The 23868-nt window shown below is 44.9% G+C and overlaps 1 long non-coding RNA gene across 2 annotated transcripts; it reads left to right on the top strand.

Moving 5' to 3' along the window:
• The first annotated feature begins 1631 nt into the window (after nt 1–1631).
• Nucleotides 1632–23420, top strand: LOC123164485 (uncharacterized). Of its 2 annotated transcripts, none has more exons than XR_006482477.1 (4): nt 1632–1682; nt 1834–1898; nt 2537–2652; nt 23236–23420. It is a non-coding gene; the product is annotated as an uncharacterized lncRNA (long non-coding RNA). The 2 variants fall into 2 exon arrangements; XR_006482478.1 differs by having other exon boundaries at nt 23239–23389.
• The last annotated feature ends 448 nt before the right edge of the window (nt 23421–23868 follow it).

Genomic DNA, 23868 nt, shown 5'->3' with positions numbered 1-23868 from the left:
CAAAATCTTTGAACACTCTGTCGATCTTTCTCCATTGCGTTCCATCAGCGGTGTGTCTCAACTCCCCGTCGGACTTACGGTCCTCTTTGTGCCATCGCAACGACTTGGCATGCTTTTTGTTCATGAACAGACGTTTCAACCGTGGTATTATAGGAGCATACCACATCACCTTGGCGGGAACCCTCTTCCTGGGTTTCTCGCCCTCAACATCGTCACCAGGGTCATCGCCTCTGATCTTATAACGCAATGCAGTGCATACAGGGCATTCATTCAAATTCTCGTATTCACCGCGGTAGAGGATGCAGTCGTTAATGCATGCATGTATCTTCAGAACCTCTAAACCTAGAGGGCAGACAACCTTCTTTGCTTCGTACGTACTGGCGGGCAACTCGTTATTCTTCGGAAACATATTCTTCAACATTTTCAGCAAATTTTCAAATGATGAGTCACCTACACCTTCCTGTGCCTTCCATTTTAGCAAATCCAGTGTGCAGCCCAGCTTTTTCAGACTATTATCGCATCCTGGATACAACGACTTTTTGTGATCCTCTAACATGCGATCCAAATTCTCCCTATCCTTGTCAGTTTCGCAGCGTCTCCGTGCATCAGCAATGGTCCGACCAAGATCATCAGCGGGCTCATCATGTGCCTCTTCTTCACCTTCACCTAACCCTTCCCCACCTTCAGCATCATCCTCCATGAAAGTATCACCGAAATGATCATGATAGTTGTCATCGATATCATCCCCTTCTTCATCTTCTTCCATTCTAACCCCTCTTTCTCCATGCTTGGTCCAACAATTATAGCTTCGCATGAAACCGTGCCGAAGCAGGTGCATGTGAACGTCTCTTGAGGAGGAGTAACCCTTCTGATTCTTACAGACAGCACATGGACAGATAATAAAACCTTGCTGCTTGTTCGCATTTGCCACTACGAGGAAATCTTTCAAACCCGTAGTGAACTCGCCGGAGAGTCGGGGACCGTACATCCATTGTCGATTCATCTGCATTATTATTATATAAAGTATATAATTAACCATCATGCATTTGTTAAACTAACTAGCTAGAAATAATACAAATTAAACAATGAACTACACACATGCATATTTTATCAATGACACATGAAAGGTTCAAGTTGCTAACCGCGATCGCGGAGGAAAAATAAATTAGAAAGCCCAAGTGTGGCTCGGACACTTCATATCATGTTTGTTTCAGGCTCTCGGGCATTTCATCAAACACCTTGTGTGCATAGGAGAAACCAAAAGCAAACCCACCACCCCCTTCTGAAAATTGTGAAGTGAGCTGAGTCCTATATATAGGGATGGGCCTTTAGTCGCGGTTGGCCAGGCCAACCGGGACTAAAGCCCCTCCCGTCCGCCAGCTGGATGGGCCTTTAGTCCCGGTTGGCCTGGCCAACCGCGACTAAAGGCCTTCGGGGACCTTTAGTCCCGGTTGGCCAGGCCACCCGGGACTAAAGCCCCTCCCGTCCGCCAGCTGTCGACCGAGCGCGCTGGGCCCAGATAGTTGGTCGCGGGTCTTCTCCCGAACCACGACTAAAGACCCCTTTGGTCGCGGTTTGATTGTTTTGGGGACTAATGGGGGCGTATGGAAGCCTCTTTTTCTACCAGTGTTGCCTCAGTCGCTCTTCCGTTCTGTCTTCTCCTCTTCCTTGCCTCCGCTAGGGTTCGTGAAGCTTCTCCTCTTCCTCTCCCCCGTGGTCTGCTTGTTCTGAGTTTAGTTCTCCCTCTGCTTTTGTTTGATCTGCTTGATGTGCTGATGTTTCTTAATCTGATTTTATACCTAGGTGCTTTACTCATGCTCTTTTTCTTTGCAGGTTTTGCCAATCCGGGCTCTCTTGGCAGAGGGATTAGCTTTGCTGGATCTCATCCGTTGTTTCAGGTAAATGTCTTTTGTTGACTCTTGTTATTGTACTGCTTTCGTTGGTAGAAAGATTTGTCCTCTAGGGTTCGTGAAGTTTGTTGTCAGATCTGCTTGCTGTTCTTTTACACTTCTTCTGCTTTTGTTTCTTGCTAGTTAGAGTAGTCTTCTAGGGTTCTTATTTTATCATGGTTTACCTAGGCTTCCTGATTTTTTTCAGATCTGATTATTGAAATCGTGTTTGCGTTATTTGGGAGTAGTTTATGATGCTTCTGGTAGGTCTTTTTGTAGTGTTCAGATTTGTTCCAGTATTTTGTTCTGATTAGGGTTATCATGATAATTCCTTTGGTTGTAGTGCAAGTAGCATGGGTAGGATTGTTAGATGTGTGGTGTTTTGGTTTTAGGGTTTGAAGAGATTATGTTAACTAAGTCTTGTATGTACTTAAAGATCCAATCTTTTTTTATATTGTCATTCTAAATATATTTTACGTAGTGTGCTTCTTGCTCATTCTTGATTTTCTTCAGATTTTTATATGTTTAGGTTTGGTAGTTACTTTGTAGGTTTTAGGTTTTGGTAGTCTATTTCTAGGTTCGAGCAAATGTTTTTTTTTCAGTGTGTGTATGTTTAGTATCTAGTCAAATTTGATTTTTTTATGTAGGTATGGTTTGCCCTGTTTGCCGTTGTCCGGGTGCTCCGTGCTTACCAGTTGTGGAAGCTCATGAAGTCCCAGAGGTTTTCGATGTTGTAGTTGATGATGCTTGCTTCGGGAGGATGGTGAGTTGTATTAATGTTCTTCAAATATATGTACTTTCTATGGGGTGAATTTTTGTGTGCATGTTATTCAAGGATTTCTTGTATGAAACTTCTTTGCTGTTGTACATTGTGTGCAAGATTCAGTATGATTCACCTTTGAGTTTAATTATAGGTATTGTGTATCTCATGTAGTTTAAATCTTTTTTAACCAAGGCTCTTTGTATGAATCTTTCCTGTTGTTTAGTGTTTGCAAGTTTAGTATCACCAATCAATGTGGGTTCAATCAACCAATATATGTAGTTCTGTTTGCTGTAGTTATAATTGTTGATTGACACTAGTAGGAAAAGGGGCTTTTACCCCGGTTTGTAAGGTCCTTTTGTCCCGGTTTTCGAACCGGGACTAAAGGGTCGTTACTAAAGCCCTAACCCTTTAGTCCCGGTTTTTACACGAACCGGGACAGAAGGTCCTCCACGTGGCCGCTGCTGCCAGCCCAGGCAGGGGGGCCTTTGGTCCCGGTTGGTGCCACCAACCGGGACCAATAGGCAGGGCCTTTTGTCCCGGTTGGTGTCACCAACCGGGACCAATAGGCATCCACGCGTCAGCATTTCAGGGGCTGGGGGTCTTGTTTTTTTTTGAAAGGGGGTGGGGTTGGGGGTTTTGGGGGGTTAATTTAGGTGTTTCATATATTGTGTTAGCTAGCTAATTAATAGAGAGAAGTGTCCTCTCTTATCTCCGTGCTTGGTCGACGCTACGTACTATATACGTATGGAGAGGACTAGACACGCTAGCTAGTAAGCAAATGAAGGAAACAGAAGATCGTCATGAACATATGCATACAGAGAGAAGTGATATCGACCACCTCTCCTTCTCCGAGAGATTGGTCGAACAACAAGTTCTCGTATATCTATCTGACACTACCGGCTACATATATACAATAATTATCTCTTACAATATAATCTCCTAATTAAATTGTAAGAACACAGGGTCCACATAGTATTCTCCGTTTTCAGCGATCACGTGGTCAAGGAAGAATGCCGCCAATTCCTCTTGAATTGCTCGCATACGATCTTCTGCTAGGAGTTCATCCCGCATCCGAAACATCTAATTTGAAGAAGGGGGTCAATACATATATATATGAATAAATGAAACTCGACACAAATGATGGTAATAAAATAAAATTGTGAATATTATTGCTTACGCACTTCATATTGTTCGTCAGAGTAGCCCCGCTCACAGGTCGTGTGGCGGATAGACTCGCAAACGTAGTATCCACAGAAATCATTCCCTTGTTCCTGCCACAACCACTTTACAAGAAATAGAGGTCAATCTAACTGATAAGCAAGCATGCTAAATGGTATTGATGAAACTAGCGCTTGAATCACTAGGAGATGTGCGGAACATGCTACTATAGTACTTACTTTCGGGTGTCTAAATTGCAGCTTCTTCGGCAGTCCCGGAGCTTTTGTGGTGAATTTTCTCCAAACCCTGCCAGACAAAGAAAACAATTACTTGATATCAGGAAATGAACAAAGTTGCTGATATGGTGGATAATGATCGATTTAACTTACTTCTCGAGCATTTGAGTCATGTCCGCATAGTCCTGGGGATCTTTTCGTCTCGAGTCTAAGACGGTTACTACTCCCTGCTCAAGCTTAATCTCTAGGAGAATATAGTGGAAGCTGCGCATGCATGCATAAGTCATCAATTACATTACCATAACCTGGACTAATAAGGGAAACCGAATATGCACAAGACAGTAACACTCACTTGAAGTTGTAAGGAAAGAGTATTATATCTTTGTTTTGATTTAATACCAACGATCGTAGCAAGTTGGCCTCGGCTTCTTTGGCATGTTTTTCAACCGTATATGCATCTATGAGATTTGTGTTAATGAACCCAATATCACCGATTTGTCTTTTCTTCAATTCGGCGATCTTCAATCTGCATAATATAGTGAGGATAATTATAAATACATGCAATGAAAGAGCTGACCTATATAGAGAGACTTAATGACAGAAGTAGTACTACTTACAGACAGTAGCAAGTGATCGTTGATTTATCGAGGGCCTTTTGATTGAAAAACTGGAAGAACTCCTCAAATGGAACATTCAGCAGTTCAATTCCAACGAGGTCATGCTCCGGTTTAACTCTCAGCGTCAAAGTATTCATCCCATCAGACTCTCTGCAGGTTTTCATGTACCAATCATGTAATCTTCGCATCATCGTTGTTAGAGATCTTTCATCTTTGACGAGAGGCTTCCCGTAATGGTATTTGTGTTCGTCCACCTCCATGATTTCATAATGTACATCGTCGGGCAGGTAATCTCCAAGATTGCTATAACCGGCCACCATCCTCGGATCTGCAGCGACGATGTCTTTAGACACCTTGAGCGGGGGGCACGATTGGTTCGCTTGTTCGCCGAGCTGGGCAATTTTTTTCCCAGCTCGTCGTTCTTTTAACCTTTGATCACTGACAGTACTTCCCGACCGCTCCGCTTCGACAAATGTCTTTGCAATAATGCGCTCATAGTTGCCTTTCGGCGGAGACTTTGGTGGTTTTGTCAGGGCATCCAGAGTGCGCTTCGCTTTCACCGGATCTACCTTCTCCTCCGGAGGTGGATGTTTCTTTGCTTTCACCCCTTCAAAGAAGTTCTTCACTTCGGCTCGCACGATCTTCGCGTTCTCCTCCTCGGTCCTCTCGTATGGTAACTTCTCTGGAGTCTTCAGAGAAGGACCGAATCTGTATTGCCTCCCGCCTCTGGCAGCTGTACTGCTAGACGCCGGCAGAGCAGACGGAGCGGCTGCGGCTGTCTTCTTTCCTTGCTTACGAGGCGGAGGAGAAGGACTACGACGCGCCGGAGCAGCCGGAGCGGCGGCGGGTCTCTTCCGCCCTTGCTGACGAGGCGGAGAAGGAGGAGGCTGGCTGCTCTGGCACGCCGGCGCAGGCGGAGAAGGAGGCGGAGTGCCGCCACGCGCCGGAGAAGGAGGCTGAGTGCCCTGACCACTCGCCGGAGGAGGAGGCGGAGTGCCGCCACGCGCCGGAGAAGGAGGCTGAGTGCCCTGATCACTCGCCGGAGGAGGAGGCGGCGGCGGAGTGCCCTTACTCGCCGGAGGCGTCCAGTTCGGAAGGTTAATGAGCTCCTTCCGCCATAGGCACGGAGTCTTCAGAGCTAAACCCAGCCGAGTCTCCCCTTCACCGGTAGGGTGGTCAAGCTGGAGGTCCTCAAATCCCTCCGTTATTTCATCCACCATCACCCTAGCATATCCTTCTGGAATCGGCCGGCAGTGGTAGGTTGCGCCGGGTTCAGGAGGTAAAACAGAGCCAACAGCCGCCTTGACTTTGAAGTTCTGCCATTCCGCCATAAGGTGGCAATGTTGAGACTCCGTGATAGCATCCACGGGGTAGCTAGCAGGAGCCGTCAAGACATGCTCCGGCTGAAGCAGCTCGGTGGAAGCCACGCTGCTTCTCCGCTGAGATGGCGGGGTAGCTTCGGGGTAGTTTCGGCATGTCGATTGCCGTCTCGTTCCTCTAGCGCTTGAACCCTTTCGTGCAGCTTCTGAATTTGGGTCTGCTCCATTTTTTTCCTCCTCTCCTGGCTTTTGTAACCGCCTGCGTCCGGAAAACCAGCCTTCCACGGAACGGAGCCTGGCGTGCCTCGTGTCCGTCCAGGGTGCTCAGGATTCCCGAGGGCCATTGTGAGCTCGTCGTTCTCTCTGTCTGGAACGAACGTCCCTTCCTGCGCTGCATCGATATATTGCTGAATCTTCTTGACTGGTATTCTCAAAAGCTCGTTCGTCCAAACGCACCTCCCTGATACAGGGTCCAAGGTTCCGCCAGCCCCGAAGAACCAAGTCCGGCAACGGTCTGTCCAGTTCATTGTCTGTGGTTCGATCCCTTTTTCAAGCAGATCATTCTCAGCCTTGGCCCACTTAGGCCGGGCTTTGAGGTAGCCACCTGACCCCGTGCGATGGTGAAGCTTCTTCTTCGCAGCATTCATCTTGTTTGTCGCTGACATCTTCTTACTCTTTTCCGATGTCTTGTGGGCCACAAATGCGGGCCAGTGATCTCTGATCTTCTCATACCGGCCGATGAATTCTGGTGTCTCTTCTTTGTCGACAAACGTTTTCAGCTCATTCTTCCACCTCCTGAATAGGTCTGCCATCTTCTTAAGAGCATGAGACTTGATTAATTGCTCTTTAACTGGCTTCTCCGGATCCTCCTCTGGCGGTAGGGTGAAATTTGCCTTCAGCTCAGTCCAAAGATCATCTTTCTGCATATCATTGACATAAGACACCTCAGGGTCTTCCTTCTTAGGCTTATACCATTGGTGGATGCTGATCGGGATCTTGTCCCTAACTAGAACCCCGCACTGAGCAGCAAATGCATCCTTTGTCCGGATGGGTTCAATCGGTTGGCCGTCGCGTGCGATTGCTGTGATCTCAAACCTTTCATCCGAGCGCAACTTTCTCTTCGGGCCTCGTCTCTTTACCGAAGTTGTGCTCGATCCGGAGGGCTAGAAAAAAGAAGAAAGACGAGTGTTAATTAATATGTGTACATACCAAAACAATGAATGCATCAATTAGCTAGTCAGCACAGGCTTAACTAATATATTTACCTGGCCGGACTCTGTTCGGTCACCGGAGCCGTCACCACGGGCTCCTTCTTGCACCAGCATTGGGTCACCGGAGCCATCATAATCATGTCTTTCCTCCTCCACTCTTCGATCACCGTAGCCTGCTTCTTCACCCTGTTCTTCCAGACCATCATTGTCGTTAAGATACGACAAGATATCACCTCCGGCTAAGATTATGTCCCCCAACACCTCTTCTGCTTGCTCGTCTCGTCCGTGCTCCATTGTTTCTGCAAATATTACAACATGGCAATTATTACACAAACATGACAGCAGGTGGATATATTAGTGCAAACGTAGACCTAGCTTATTCCGGGTTTGGGGTGGCCTCGGCAACGCTTCAAGGGTAGGGGCGCGGCGGGAGGGGGTAGGAGACCGACATCGTTTTTTTCTAGGGTTTGGGTGTCCTCGAGAGTTTTGGTCGAGCGAGAGGGCCGGGGGGTGCTCCCGTGGTATAAGTTATCACGGTCGAGAGGGGGTATAAATATCGACCGTCCATCATGTCGAAGTTATCTGGGAGGGAGTTATATATATCGACAACGACGACATACATACATGGGAAAATAATGTTATCGGGGAGGGGGTATATCGACCCCCCCCCACGTGTTGAAGTTATCGGGAGGGGGTTATATCGACAACGACGACATACGTACATGGGAAAATAATATTATCGGGGAGGGGGTATATCGACCCCCCCCTCGTGTTGAAGTTATCGGGAGAGGGGTATATCGACGACGACAGACCCGATAAAACATAAGAAAACGAAGAAGAAATAAAAAGAGGAGAAGAAGAAAAGGAATAGAGGAGAAGATCGAAGAAAAAAAGAAGAAAAAAAGAGGAGAAGAAGAAAGGAATAGAGGAGAGAAGAAGAAAAAATAGAATTTTTTCTATTTTTTCTTCTTCTCTTCTATTCCTTTCTTCTTCTCCTCTTCTTTTTCTTTTTTTCCTCTTCTTATTTATTTCTCCTCTTCTTCCTCTCCTCTTCTTCTCCTTTCTTCCTCTTCTTATTTTCCTTTTTCCTCTCATTCATAAAAAAATGTTCAAATAGAAAATTTCGAAAAAAGTAAAGGTTTTGCCTAATGCATTGTTCATATTTCATCATGTTCTATGAACAAAAAAACATCATATTTCATCCACATCCATGCATACATCATATATGTGATCATCTATAAAAAAACATCATATTCTATAAAAAAATCATTACATATATATATATATATGAACAAAAACAATTATGATAACAAGCATATATATCATCATATATATAAAAAAAACAAGCATATATATGAAAAAAAAAAGAAAAAATGCTAGGGAGGGCGCCGGACGGACCAAGGTGAGGAGGACCGCGGGGTCGGCGGCGAGGATGGTGACGGGGCAGTGGGCGCGCGCTCGGGGTAGGGGCGACGGCGGCGAAGGGCGGGGCAGGGCGACGGCGACGACGGGGACGGGCCGGGGCGGCGCGCGTCGGGGCAGGGGCGCGGCTGATGGCGAGGGCGCGGGAAACGGTGAGGGCGACGACGGGCACGGGCAACGGCGACGGCGACGGCGGGGGCGGCGGGCGGCGTCGGGGCAGCCTGGCGGCGTCGGGGCGGCGGGCGGTGTCGGGGCAGCCTGGCGGCGTCGGCGTCGTCGGGGCGGCAACTGCTAGGTGAGAGTGAAAATTTCCTAAGTGTGAACTTATATAGCAAAGCCTTTAGCCCCGATTCGTGGCACCAACCGGGACTAAAGGTGGGCATTAGTCCCGGTTGGTGCCACCAACCGGGACCAAAGGCCCTCTTTTCAGCAGCCCAAAGGGCGGGAAGCGGCGGCCTTTGGTCCCGGTTGGTGGCACCAACCGGGACTAAAGGGGGTGCATTGGTCCCGGTTGGTCTCACGAACCGGTACCAATGCACCCCCTTTAGTCCGGGTTGGTGGCACCAACCGGGACCAAAGGCCTCTTGTTGCCCGCGTCGCGGCCAAAAGTTTAGTCCCACCTTGCTAGTTGAGAGGGGCTCGGAGTGGTTTATAAGCCCCGCTGCGGCTGCCCTCTCGAGCTCCTCTCAAATACAGGCTTACGGGCCTAATCTCACACTATGCTGTCTGTGGACCTATTGGGCCTTCTGCGGGCCTGAATCCTGGCCCAGGTTGGGTTTCTAGTCGTATTCACGCCGTGGTGGCCCAATAGGTGGCAGTTTTTTTCCAGTTTTTTTGTTTTGTTTTTTGTTTTATTTATTTTCTTTTGTTAATTGCTTTATTTTTTAATTCTTTTTGCTTTTAGGTCACAAAAATTATAAACTTTCTGTTAGTGCCATTAGTTTTCAAATTTGAATAGTTTAAATTTGAATTCTTTGAAATTTGTGTGAATCACTAGTTTGTGATTAACTTTACTATAAAAATAGATTTTGGAGTGATTCTTTTTCCTGCTATTTAATATTACTGTGTTTTATGATTCTATTCAAAAACAGATTTTGTTATTTTAGTTTCTAAAAAAAAATCTTTATGATAATGCTTTTTGCTATTAAAGTTTCTAACAAAAACATTATTTATGAAAATTCCTTTTGCTATTGGAGTTTTATAAAAGCTTTTTAGTTGATTCTTTTGGCTATTGAAGAATATTATAGTTTTGTTTTAGTTGATCATAACAGCATATTTTAATTGATTATTTTTAGTTTCTTTTTGCTATTAGTTCATGAGCTATAAATGACCCTTAAATTGAAAAGCACTACAAATGAACTCTGAATAGGTTGAAAGTTGGCATGGTTTCATCATTTCACCCACATAGCATGTGCTAAAAAGTTGAGAGGGTTACGGCAAAAACTGGATGCACTTCGTGTACAAAATGGGCAATCTCTTCCGAAGTATCAGGGTTTCGAACGAAAACTCATCAGTTACAAAGGGATTTCATTTTTTTAAAACTTATTTGAACTCCAGACTTTTTGTGTGTTCAAAATGCACCATTCAAAGCCACATCATCAATTGTCAACCCTTTCTGACTTCATTTGTTATTTTTCATGCATTTACTAATTATTTTGAGCTATAAGACCCTAAAATTGAAAAGCATTTCAAATGAACTCTGAAAAGGTTGAAAGTTGGCATGGTATCATCATTTCATCCACATAGCATGTGCAAGAAAGTTGAGAGGGTTACGGCAAAAACTGGATGCACTTCGTGTACAAAACGGACAATCTCTTTCGAAGTATCAGGATTTCATACGGAAACTCATCTGTTACAAAGGGATTTCATTTTTTTAAACTTATTTGAACTCCTGACTTTTTGTGTGTTCAAAATGCACCATTCAAAGCCACATCTCATCAATTTTCAACCCTTTCTGACTTCATTTGTTATTTTTCATGCATTTACTAATTATTTTGAGCTATAAGACCCTAAAATTGAAAAGCATTTCAAATGAACTCTGAAAAGGTTGAAAGTTGGCATGGTATCATCATTTCATCCACATAGCATGTGCAAGAAAGTTGAGAGGGTTACGGCAAAAACTAGATGCACTTCGTGTACAAAACGGACAATGGTATCATACTCGTCTGTTACAAAGTTGGCATGGTATCATCATAATAGTTGCGGGAGAAAGTCTTCACTTTTTCTTCGCTTGTGTCATTTGCTTATTGCGCCGTAACCATGGATAATCTTCATCGTTTATCAGGATGCTTGGGTCAGCCTTGACTTTGAAGGGAGGAATTTCATGAAACTTTTCATAATCTTCAGACATGTCTGTCTTGCCCTCCACTCCCACAATGTCCCTTTTTCCTGAAAGAACTATGTGGCGCTTTGGCTCATCGTATGATGTATTCGCTTCCTTATCTTTTCTTTTTCTCGGTCTGGTAGACATGTCCTTCACATAGATAACCTGTGCCACATCATTGGCTAGGACGAACGGTTCGTCAGTGTACCCAAGATTGTTCAGATCCACTGTTGTCATTCCGTACTGTGGGTCTACCTGTACCCCGCCTCCTGACAGATTGACCCATTTGCACTTAAACAAAGGGACCTTAAAATCATGTCCGTAGTCAAGTTCCCATATGTCCATTATGTAACCATAATATGTGTCCTTTCCCCTCTCGGTTGCTGCATCAAAGCGGACACCGCTGTTTTGGTTGGTGCTCTTTTGATCTTGGGCGATCGTGTAAAATGTATTCCCATTTATCTCGTATCCTTTGTAAGTCAATACAGTCGAAGATGGTCCCCTGGACAACGAGTACAACTCATCACAAACAGTGGTGTCACCTCTGAGACGTGTTTCCAACCAACTGCTGAAAGTCCTGATGTGTTCACATGTAATCCAGTCGTCACACTGCTCCGGGTGTTTGGAGCGCAGACTGTTCTTGTGTTCATCGACATACGGGGTCACCAAGGTAGAGTTCTGTAGAACTGTGTAGTGTGCTTGAGACCAAGAATATCCGTCCCTGCATATTATTGAGTCCCCCTCCAAGCGTGCCTTTTCCAGTCAGTCTCCCCTCATACCGCGATTTAGGGAGACCTATCTTCTTAAGGCCAGGAATGAAGTCAACACAAAACCCAATGACATCCTCTGTTTGATGGCCCATGGAGATGCTTCCTTCTGGCCTAGCGCGGTTACGGACATATTTCTTTAGGACTCCCATGAACCTCTCAAAGGGGAACATATTGTGTAGAAATACGGGCCCCAGAATGACAATCTCGTCGACTAGATGAACTAGGACGTGCGTCATGATATTGAAGAAGGATGGTGGGAACACCAGCTCGAAACTGACAAGACATTGCGCCACATCACTCCTTAGCCTTGGTATGATTTCTGGATCGATCACCTTCTGAGAGATTGCATTGAGGAATGCACATAGCTTCACAATGGCTAATCGGACGTTTTCCGGTAGAAGCCCCCTCAATGCAACCGGAAGCAGTTGCGTCATAATCACGTGGCAGTCATGAGACTTTAGGTTCTGGAACTTTTTCTCTGGCATATTTATTATTCCCTTTATATTCGACGAGAAGCCAGTCGGGACCTTCATACTGAGCAGGCATTCAAAGAAGATTTCTTTCTCTTCTTTCGTAAGAGCGTAGCTGGCAGGACCTTCATACTGCTTCGGAGGCATGCCGTCTTTTTCGTGCAAACGTTGCAGGTCCTCCCGTGCCTCAGGTGTATCTTTTGTCTTCCCATACACGCCCAAGAAGCCTAGCAGGTTCACGCAAAGGTTCTTCGTCACGTGCATCACGTCGATTGAAGAGCGGACCTCTAGCTCTTTCCAGTAGGGTAGGTCCCAAAATATAGATTTCTTCTTCCACATGGGTGCGTGTCCCTCAGCGTCATTCGGAACAGCTAGTCCGCCGGGACCCTTTCCAAAGATTACGTGTAAATCATTGACCATAGCAAGTACGTGATCACCGGTACGCATGGCGGGCTTCTTCCGGTGATCTGCCTCGCCTTTGAAATGCTTGCCTTTCTTTCGACATTGATGGTTGGTCGGAAGAAATCGACGATGGCCCAGGTACACATTCTTCCTGCATTTGTCCAGGTATATACTTTCAGTGTCATCTAAACAGTGCGTGCATGCGTGGTATCCCTTGTTTGTCTGTCCTGAAAGGTTACTGAGAGCGGGCCAATCGTTGATGGTTACAAACAGCAACGCGTGCAGGTTAAATTCCTCCTGTTTGTGCTCATCCCACGTACGTACACCGTTTCCATTCCACAGCTGTAAAAGTTCTTCAACTAATGGCCTTAGGTACACATCAATGTCGTTGCCGGGTTGCTTAGGGCCTTGGATGAGAACTGGCATCATAATGAACTTCCGCTTCATGCACATCCAAGGAGGAAGGTTATACATACATAGAGTCACGGGCCAGGTGCTGTGATTGCTGCTCTGCTCCCCGAAAGGATTAATGCCATCCGCGCTTAAACCAAACCATACGTTCCTTGGGTCAGCTGCAAACTCAGCCCAGTACTTTCTCTCGATTTTTCTCCACTGCGACCCGTCAGCGGGTGCTCTCAACTTCCCGTCTTTCTTACGGTCCTCACTGTGCCATCGCATCAACTTGGCATGCTCTTCGTTTCTGAAAAGACGTTTCAACCGTGGTATTATAGGAGCATACCACATCACCTTCGCAGGAACCCTCTTCCTGGGGGGCTCGCCGTCAACATCACCAGGGTCATCTCGTCTGATCTTATACCGCAATGCACCGCATACCGGGCATGCGTTCAGATCCTTGTACGCACCGCGGTAGAGGATGCAGTCATTAGGGCATGCATGTATCTTCTGCACCTCCAATCCTAGAGGGCATACGACCTTCTTTGCTGCGTATGTACTGTCGGGCAATTCGTTATCCTTTGGAAGCTTCTTCTTCAATATTTTCAATAGCTTCTCAAATCCTTTGTCAGGCACAGCATTCTCTGCCTTCCACTGCAGCAATTCCAGTACGGTACCGAGCTTTGTGTTGCCATCTTCGCAATTGGGGTACAACCCTTTTTTGTGATCCTCTAACATGCGATCGAACTTCAGCTTCTCCTTTTGACTTTCGCATTGCGTCCTTGCATCGACAATGACCCGGCGGAGATCATCATCATCGGGCACTGGTTCCTCTTGATCTTCAGCAGCTTCCCCCCTTGCAGCATCATTGGGCACATCGTCTGGTTCCTCTTGATCTTCAGCAGCTTCCCCCGTTGCAGCATCACCGTATTCAGGGGGCACATAGTTGTCATCGTCCTCTTCTTCTTCGCCGTCTTCCATCATAACCCCTATTTCTCCGTGCCTCGTCCAAACATTATAGTGTGGCATGAAACCCTTGTAAAGCAGGTGGGTGTGAAGGATTTTCCGGTCAGAGTAAGACTTCGTATTCCCACATATAGGGCATGGACAACACATAAAACCATTCTGCTTGTTTGCCTCAGCCACTTCGAGAAAATCATGCACGCCCTTAATGTACTCGGAGGTGTGTCTGTCACCGTACATCCATTGCCGGTTCATCTGCGTGCATTATATAATTAAGTGTGTCAAAAACCATTACAGAACATCATGAATAGATAATTAAGTGACCAAATTAATAGAAGTTCATCATCACATTAAAACCAAAGTACATACATAGTTCTCATCTAACAACATATATATAGCTCTCCAGAGCATCTAATTAATTAAACCATACATTGAAACTATGTAAAACATTTCAATGCGAAAACAAATGCGATCATAATCGCAACCAAGGTAACAATTGATCCAACGGCATAATGATACCAAGCCTCGGTATGAATGGCATATTTTCTAATCTTTCTAATCTTCAAGCGCATTGCATCCATCTTGATCTTGTGATCATCGACGACATCCGCAACATGCAACTCCAATATCATCTTCTCCTCCTCAATTTTTTTTATTTTTTCCTTCAAGTAATTGTTTTCTTCTTCAACTAAATTTAACCTCTCGACAATAGGGTCGGTTAGAATTTCCGGTTCAACCACCTCCTAGATAAATAAAATCTATGTCACGTTGGTCGGCATATTTGTCATAAACAATAAATGAACCAAATAGTTATAAAAAGATAATATATACCACATCCGAATCATAGACAGGACGAGGGCCGACGGGGGCGGATACCAAAACCATCGCACTATGTAATAAGAAGGAATAATAAAAGTAACAAAATTAGACAAGTATCTATCTAAAGTAAGAATTTTTTCTTTCAGAAAGAAGATAAGAACAAGAGGCTCACCACGGTGGTGCTGGCGACGAGATCGGCGCGGGCGATCGACGGCGGTGAAGACGGGGACGGGACGTGACGGACCGCTAAACCTAGACAAAGTTCGGGGAAAATGGAGCTCGGAGGTCGAGTTTCGAGAGGAGAAAGATTAACTAGTGTGGCTCAGACATTTCATCGAACACCTCATGTGCATAGGAGGTGAGCTAGAGCACCCAAATGCCCTCCCCTCGCCGGCCAGAAAAAACAGAGCACTGTGGAGTGCTCTGCTGTGGCGATGGGGTATATATAGGGAACTCATTGGTCCCGGTTCGTGGCACCAACCGGGACTAAAGGCCTTTGGTCCCGGTTGGTGCCACGAACCGGGACCAATGCCCCCTTTAGTCCCGGTTGGTGGCACCAACCGGGACCAAAGGCCTTGTGCTGCCCCGCGTCAAAAGTTTAGTCCCACCTCGCTAGTTGAGAGAGCTCGAGAGTGGTTTATAAGCGCTGCTGCGCCCACCCTCTCGAGCTCCTCTCAACTGCAGGCTTTCGGGCCTAACCGTTCTCTTTGCCTGTGGGGCCTACTAGGCCTTCTGCGGGCCTGAATCCTGGCCCATGGATGGGTTTCTAGTCGTATTCAGGCCATGGTGGCCCAGTAGGTGGCATAATTTTTTTCTCTTTTGCTTTATTTATTTTGTTTTGTTTCTACTTACAACAAAAAACTTATTTATTTTATTTCTAATTACTTATGTATTTTACTTTAATTATTTTATTTTTATTTATTTTACTGCTGCTATTTTTATTTATTTTACTGCTGCTATTTTTATTTAATTTATTAAGGTTTTTATTTTAGTTACTATAGTTTATTTTATTAAGGTTTATTTATTTTTATTTATTTTATTAAGGTTTATTTATTTTATTTACTATAAAAAAATGAACATAGATGCGCCTATAGAGAAAATTCAACCTAAATTCATAATAAATTTCTATGAAATTCAAAGAAATTTACTGTGAATTTAGGTCAAGTTCCCTGTATAAGGGCATCTATTTTCACTTTGAGAGGAGCTCAACAAGTCAGAGAGGGACGGGCTTATAAACTGGTGTGAGCGCCCTTCGGTTGGCGAGGTGGGACTAAACACTGACCGCAACTAGGACCAGCCCTTTAGTCCCGGTTTGTGGTATGAACCGGGACTAAAGGGTGAGCCTCTGGTCCCGGTTCAAGCCACCAACCGGGACCAACGGTGGTGGTCCACGAGCGAGGCCCATTGGTCCCGGTTTGTCCCACCAATCGGGACCAAAGGGGCCAGACGAACCGGGACCAATGCCCCACGAGGCCCGGCAGGCCCCTGGCCGCACGAACCGGGACCAATGCTCACATTAGTCCCGGTTCGTAACTGAACCGGGACTAATGTGAATAACCCTTGAGTTATCTATCCTGTAATCCTTGTTTGTTAAATCAATATATCTACCCTTTTGTACAAGGTTAATATTAGTCTTTACTGTTGTAAAATGTGCGCAAGTTTACTATGATGAATGTGCAATTTTAGTATGATGAGCATGCAAGTGTAGTATTGGATTCTACATGAATTTTTGCTTTTATAAAGTACGTGCAAGTCTATTTATCTTGAGGGTGCAAGTTTTACTTGTAAATTCTGAATTTTATGGATTAGTTTTGTTGCAGTAGTTATAATCGTGAATTCACTTAGCTCCCCTGTAATCCATGTAGGTCAAATGCCTTTTATACAAATTAATGTATCTACCTCCAGTAAAAACTAAATTACGTTATTGAAAAGGTTAATACCAGTCTTTTGCTGTTGGAAAACATGCGCAAGTTTAGTATCATGAAAGTGCAATATTAGTACTTTGATCATGCAAGTTTAGTTTTGGATTTGTATATCATTTTTTTCTCTTATAAAGTGTGTGCAAGTCTAGTATTTTGAGGATACGAGTTTTATTTTTGTAAATGTTGAATTTTATGGATTAGTTTCGTTGCTGTAGTTATTTTTGTGAATTCACTTAGGTGCCCTGTAATCCATGTAGGTTAAATGCCTTTTTGTACAAATCAATGTGTCTACTTGCAGTAAAACTTTTTTCACACAGTTCATGATTTGCTTGCTGTTGTTAATAGCGTGCAAGATTTAGTTACATGATGATGTTATTTTTATTTTTATTTTTTTTATGGTTTATGTCGGGGATATACCCTGCGGTATGACCCGGCCGGACTTGGCGCTTCACCGATGACCCGCCGGGGGACTGACGACTCACGAGCCTGACGACTCATGGATGGCCCCGATGGCGGGTCAGATAGAAGACAAGGCCCAAGGCCCAGAAGGCCGGCTCACGTTTATGATGGGCCAGCTTAATAAGAAAGGGATGACGAATGTTTCCTTTACGAGGAAGTAAGACCCGGACTTGTATTCAACTTGTAAGAAAAGATAGACTAGTCCTAGTCTTACTAGGACTCCACATGTAACCCGCCCCTCTAACTTATATAAGGAGGGGCAGGGCTCCCCAAGAGGGACGAGCAAGAAGAAACAATCTTTAGGGCTAGACACAAAGAGCCGGCCAACCCGGCGACTCACTCATGAGCATAATGAGACCTAGCCACAAACAGCATGTAGGGCTTTTACCGGATGATGTTTCCCGGGGCCCAAAGCTGTCTAAATTCTTGTCTTGTGTGTTGCGTCTCTCGTCCCGATCAAGCCCTCTCAAGCTACCACATAGATGCGTTGGCCTCACGACTAAGTCCTCACACTAGGACATCTGCCGTGACAATTCCACGACAGTTGGCGCCCACCGTGGGACTCGCGCATGATGGTTTGAGTTCTTGGAGGGATCTCTCCCAGGTATCGAGAAGCTTGTAATCCTTCGGATGAACCAGTTTGGAGGGATTTACATCAACTTTGCAAATCACTAGCCCAGATTCAAGATCTATGAGATTTAGGGTTCAAGAACAATTAAGGTTGCATCCGTGCGTCACCATAAGCCGCCGAAGAAAATCAGACTCCGCTGTGCGCTGTGGTGCCGCTTTGTGGCGTACATTATTTATCACCTCTTGGCGTTTGTATAAACATAAACGCCTGATCATCTGCTAGGCTCATTCAACTACGTATGGCTGTGTATATGCACAAGTCCAAAGGAAATTCACTGCGGCGGCAGACAAAACCAAGGCGTTTTGTGTTGGGATTTTTCTAGTCGAAGGCACAATTATCCAATCGGACTAGATGGAGTACTACTCCCTGGCGTAAAGACCGAGTTGTGCACTTTTTAAATACCTGTTTTGCTGCAAGGAGAGGCAAACCTACAAAGGCACGAGTTCCCTGGCCAATTATTGCCTCACGTGAAGGGCAAGACTGGTTCACTATTGCCAAAGCTGATGTACGTGGACAATACATCTACACTGCTGCCAAATTATCATCAATCTGAGAAGGGAAGGAGACCACGACAAGGGTTCGGACGGGAGTCAACCAAACTGACCGTGACCCGGAAACGAACGGGGACACGGCCTCTGTTGATGCACCGCAACAACCACGGCCGATGGCCGTTCCAACGCGAACCTGCCGTTTCACTAGTCGCAGGCCATCTTAAGCCGCCAAACTGCGTTGAGACGCCTCTGCCGTGTTAACGGGTCATCCGTTATCCGAACAAATCAGGTGATATCCATCCAAGTTTATTTTTCTTAACACATATTATTTTCATCAAAAAACAATTACTTGGTCTATGGTATTTTTTTGCAGGATTATTATTCGTTATAAAAAGGTATTGCAAAAGGGACGTGAGCAAATATTCTTTTTTGCACCGATGCTCGTTCTGCGCAAAGGGGCCGCCCCCGCTACATCAACACACACGATTGACTTATTGCCCATGCCCATGGCCGATTTGCCTACGTCCGGGCCGTTTACCACGCCACGGCCGACTCCCGTCCGCACCGGCTTACAACGCCACAGACGGCTCGCCCATCCGCTTTCGCGGCCGGTTCACGCGTCCACACCGGCTTACAACGAGGAGGATAACTACTAGCCTGACGTATCAGGACAATTGTTCACTGCAAGAGCTATGGTCATGTCATGGACATCATGCACTAGCATCTGACCCGCCATAATGATCAACGAATATCTATGCAAGCCACGGCCTCTGCGCCCAGTCCACATCAACACGACGCGGCTGGCTCACCCGCCTGCGCGGTTTACTGCGCCTGCGATTGACTCGCCCGTCCTCAACGGCTTACAATGCTGCGGCCTACTCATCTGTCTGTGCCACCTTTAATACTGTGGTCGTCTTTACCGTCTGTCTCTCGCGGTCTGGTCTATATCAACATACCGGGCCACACCTGTCTGCGTGAGCTGATTATTGAATATGAGCAAGTCACTGCTTGGGAAGCCCGGTTTTCTTCCAACAACTTGGAGGAAAATTATCATGTGTTATCAGCCGCCGTCTGCACTGGACGGCTCAATGGGCAGGCGCACAAGTCGCCGCCACTACGGTTTGGTTAACTTCAAAATATCCAGTTGGAAGGAACCATTGGCCGAGTTGCTGACACGGCTCATATGGGATCCTTTATAACCCGCCGCAGTCACCTCAACCTTATATGGATTTACATCGTGTTATCAACACCAATGATATACACCTTATGTTATGGTCAATATGGAGAATCTCAAAGCCAACTCCTCGAGTCATCTTGAGACTCGGGGGCTAAAATGATATAACTCGGCAGCATTGGTCGGTTTCAATGCATTCAAGAAATCCGGGTCATTGGAGGGAAAAAATAATTCGGTCCCGGAGGCTACCGCCATAATGGTGAAAAGTTTAAAGGCCGTCAGAAAATTTCCGGCTTAAAAAGAAGGATTCAGGTTTAGATCCGGCTCAAGAGAAGCACTGAAGCTCTTAATATCTGGTTTAAAATCCGGTTCAAGGGAAATTTATCTGCCACAAGATTTTGAAGCTCTCACATCCGGTTCAAGGTAAATTTGTCTATCACAAAGCTTTGAAACTCTCAATATCCGGTTTTTCCGGTTCAAAAAAATTGATCTCTCGCAAAGTTCGAGTTCTCAGGAAAAATTAAAGGGACCAAAAAGGAGTCTATTACAAAGCTCCACCCAAACATAGGTACCTTGCTTTAATAACCCTTTTTGTGTGACCCTGATCGTATTCGAATCAGCGTCGTTAAATACTCTCATGATCACTAGGGGGCTTCCTGTTCAAACATAGGTCATATTCGAACCAAAGAGAACATAGCTGTCGGTACCCTCTTGATCGGCACACTGCCGAGCTCACTAGGGGGCTTCTTGATCGTATTCGAATCATAGCTCAACCCCTTTTGAGAACCGACGTGGATCGTATTCGAATCAGCGTCATTAAACAACTCTCAAGGTCATTTGGGGGCTTCCTGTTCAAACATAGGTCGTATTCGAACCAAAGAGAACATAGCTGTCGGTACCCTCTTGTTCGGCAACGCCAAAGCCACTGGGGGTTATATGATCGTATTCGAATCTTAGCTTAACCCCTTTGGGACGGTTTTCTGATCGTATTCGAATCAGAAGCCTCAAAATTTTTGAAGTCTCTTTTTTCAAACAATTTTTTGGATTTTATTTGAAGTTCTTTTGATCATATCTGAAGTGTATATGAGTGGTTTCTATTTAACCCGGTTTGATTTTTGATGATAAATCGCCAGCTTATGACAATCATCATCTATGTGGAAACATTGGCTTCTAAGGATTGGGTTATCGCCCTTACTGCACAGGTCATGTAAACCGGCAGTACAAATTTAATATCACAGTGGTTATATGTGAGATATTATGACCCGCCTTGCAGTAAACCGCCAAGGGATCTTGCGATATACTTGTGTGCAGGATAAGACTACATTTGGGTGGTTACCCGCCCTGGCTTTTGATATTAAGTCGCCAGGGCGTATGTTGTTTAAACTCTGTGCAGGATTTGCAAAACTGTGACTTATACAAATGCTTAAGTTCAAGCTCATCATTAAAATTGATGCTTCAAAATGATTATCCGTTCTGGATTTTCTCCAAGGCTATAAGCCGCCGGGTTCTAAAAATTCCGGCTTACAATGGAGGCGTATTAAATCGCCATCGGCCAAGAGCCGCCGGGTATTTAAACTCCTTATTTACTTATCAACAGATGAGGTATTCAAAGTCGCTTTGGCGCAATGGATATTATTTTATCAATGGATATGATTTATTCTACAATGGAAGGAATAGTCCCGAGTCGCTGTAGGCTTACGACCTGGCACTTGGGGGCTACATTATTCAAATTGATATAACATCGAATATGCAAGTCCCATGTTACTGCCAGCATGTACCATGGCACTTGGGGGGCTAATGCAAAGTCATTTTTTGCTCAACTTATTGAAGACCCGACTCATCACATTCTAAATGAGCCGGCCCTTGGGGGTTACCAATTGCTCCTGTCAAAAAATTCAAGGTACTCAAATTTTCATATATTATTGAAGGATCCACTACTCAATTGGTAAAGCACAAAGCTCTTAACCTCGTGGACGTGGGTTCAAGCCCCATGATGGGGGATTATATTATATGGTGTTATTTTCAATAAAGTATTTATAAAGTCCCAGCTCAATATTATCTTCTACTGAGCCGGCCCTTGGGGGCTACACGTTGCTGGTCAAGTTTACATGATCATATTTATAAAGTCCCTGCTCATTATTACATAATGACCCGGCCCTTGGGAGCTACACTGGTTGAAGTTTTTATGAGCATAAGGCAATTACAAGTCCCAGGTTGTTGCGAGCATGAAACCCGGCACTTGGGGGCTACATATGTGGAATATTCAGTTTGTGACTAATGATTGAGATGAATAACTCGGATTTCTTCAAGGTTGCAACACTTATATTGAAGCAAGTCTTAAGTTATCGCTATGTTCTCCTCTTAAGACTTGGGGGCTACAGGTGATATGTATATATGGGGGAGAAAATCTTTAAATTCTCAGTTTGGAGTAGACCAAATTCTCAGTTTGGGGCCGGGGGACTGACGACTCATGGATGGCCCCGATGGCGGGTCAGATAGAAGACAAGGCCCAAGGCCCAGAAGGCCGGCTCACGTTTATGATGGGCCAGCTTAATAAGAAAGGGATGACGAATGTTTCCTTTACGAGGAAGTAAGACCCGGACTAGTATTCAACTTGTAGGACTCCACAATCTTTAGGGCTAGACACAAAGAGTCGGCCAACCCGGCGACTCACTCATGAGCATAATGAGACCTAGCCACAAACAGCATGTAGGGCTTTTACCGGATGATGTTTCCCGGGGCCCAAAGCTGTCTAAATTCTTGTCTTGTGTGTTGCGTCTCTCGTCCCGATCAACCCCTCTCAAGCTACCACATAGATGCGTTGGCCTCACGACTAAGTCCTCACACTAGGAGATCTGCCGTGACAATTCCACGACAGTTTAGGTTTGTGATTTAGTTATAATTCTTAGTTTGACTGAGTTACGTTGTAAATTCAGTAGATATCTTTTTGTATCCATTTTTATGATCTGTTTCTAGTGAGACAGGGTATAATTAAGGGGTTTATGAAATTTGCAGTTCACCTCAAACTAGGATATCAATGTTTATACATGCAGTTAATCTCAAACTAGGGTATCATTTTGTACACATCTAAATTTAGTATTGGGTTCTTTCTTACAGTAGTTTCCATTTTTTCGTAGTATCATTTTTGTTTCAACGGTTTTTTGAATTTTTCGCTCTGATAAAGTGTGCGCAAGTATAGTATGATGATGATGCAAGTTCTTTTTTTGTAAATTTTGATTTTTTGTGGATTAGTTTTCTTTGTTGTAGTTATATTTTTTGTGAATTGAGTGTTGCTACGTTCATATATATACGTCCTGCAATATCAGTTTTGTTGTCGTGAAATGTGCGCAAATTTACTGTGATGAATGTGCAATTTTAGAATTTTAAGCATGCAAGTTTAGTTTTTAGATTGTATATCATTTTTTCTCTCTTTATAAAGTGTGTGCAAGTCTAGTAGTTTGAGGGTGCAAGTTTTATGAAGGTAAAAGATTATGAATTCAATCAGCTACCCTGTAATCCATGTAGGTTAAATGCTTTTTTACAAATTAATGTATCTACCTCCAGTAAACACTAAATTACGTTAACAAAATGGTTAATATCAGTCTTGCTGTTGTAAAATGTGCGCAAATTTTGTATGATGGAAGTGCAAATTTTGTTGTCCATCTTGTTCTTCAGGCAGTGAGCATCCCTTCTTATTTTTCCCCATTGCATGAATATGCATTTCTCCCTGTTTTTTTCATAGATCAAAAAGAATATGCAATCTGTGATCTGGGTATGAAATTGAGGATTATCCATTTTTCTAGCAGATCTGCTGCTGTTGGTTTGGTGGACGAAGGAGAAGGTAGTTGCCAGCAAGAATCGTCTGGAGAAGTTGGTCAGAAACATCAGAAGGCAACAAGAGATCTGAGCTTTTTTTCTCCTCCCATGGTGGCGGCTGTGTGGGTGTCGAGAAAGAAAAAAGAGGAGGCAAGGGGGAAGACCTAGTGAGCTGTACGTTAACTGGATCTTTAGCTTAGCGGGTTCAGGCCCGTTTTCTTTCTGGGCTAAAGAGACAATAGAAGAAATAAACAGAGAGTACTGAGCTTTTCTTTCTGTTGGGCTGACTGACTGACCATAGTTTTGGATCAGTCGGTTTTCTTTTAGGTTGCAATCTTTTTTCTTTGTTTAACAATCGATTGACCACTTTGTTGAGTCAGTCGATTGATCTGTAGCCGCTCCCATTCAACGTACACCCTCCCCCGTGCATGATTGTACACGTCGTAGGTCTGGCGACGAACGGCCATGCTGCAACGGAGGGAAGACGGATGGATGGGCAGTGTCTATCATAAACAGCAAGTGACAAAGTGCGATTAGCTTACTCACATGCTGTGGTTTACGTGTCCGCCAAATGCATGACACTGCTGTGTTCCCAGTCAATGTCGAGTCGGCCCCGCGCG

The sequence above is a fragment of the Triticum aestivum genome, chromosome 7D (assembly GCF_018294505.1).
Source record: "Triticum aestivum cultivar Chinese Spring chromosome 7D, IWGSC CS RefSeq v2.1, whole genome shotgun sequence".
NCBI classification, from domain to species: domain Eukaryota; kingdom Viridiplantae; phylum Streptophyta; class Magnoliopsida; order Poales; family Poaceae; genus Triticum; species Triticum aestivum.
The sequence above is the reverse complement of the archived record's forward strand: the minus strand, read 5'-3'. Positions and strand labels throughout refer to the sequence as shown.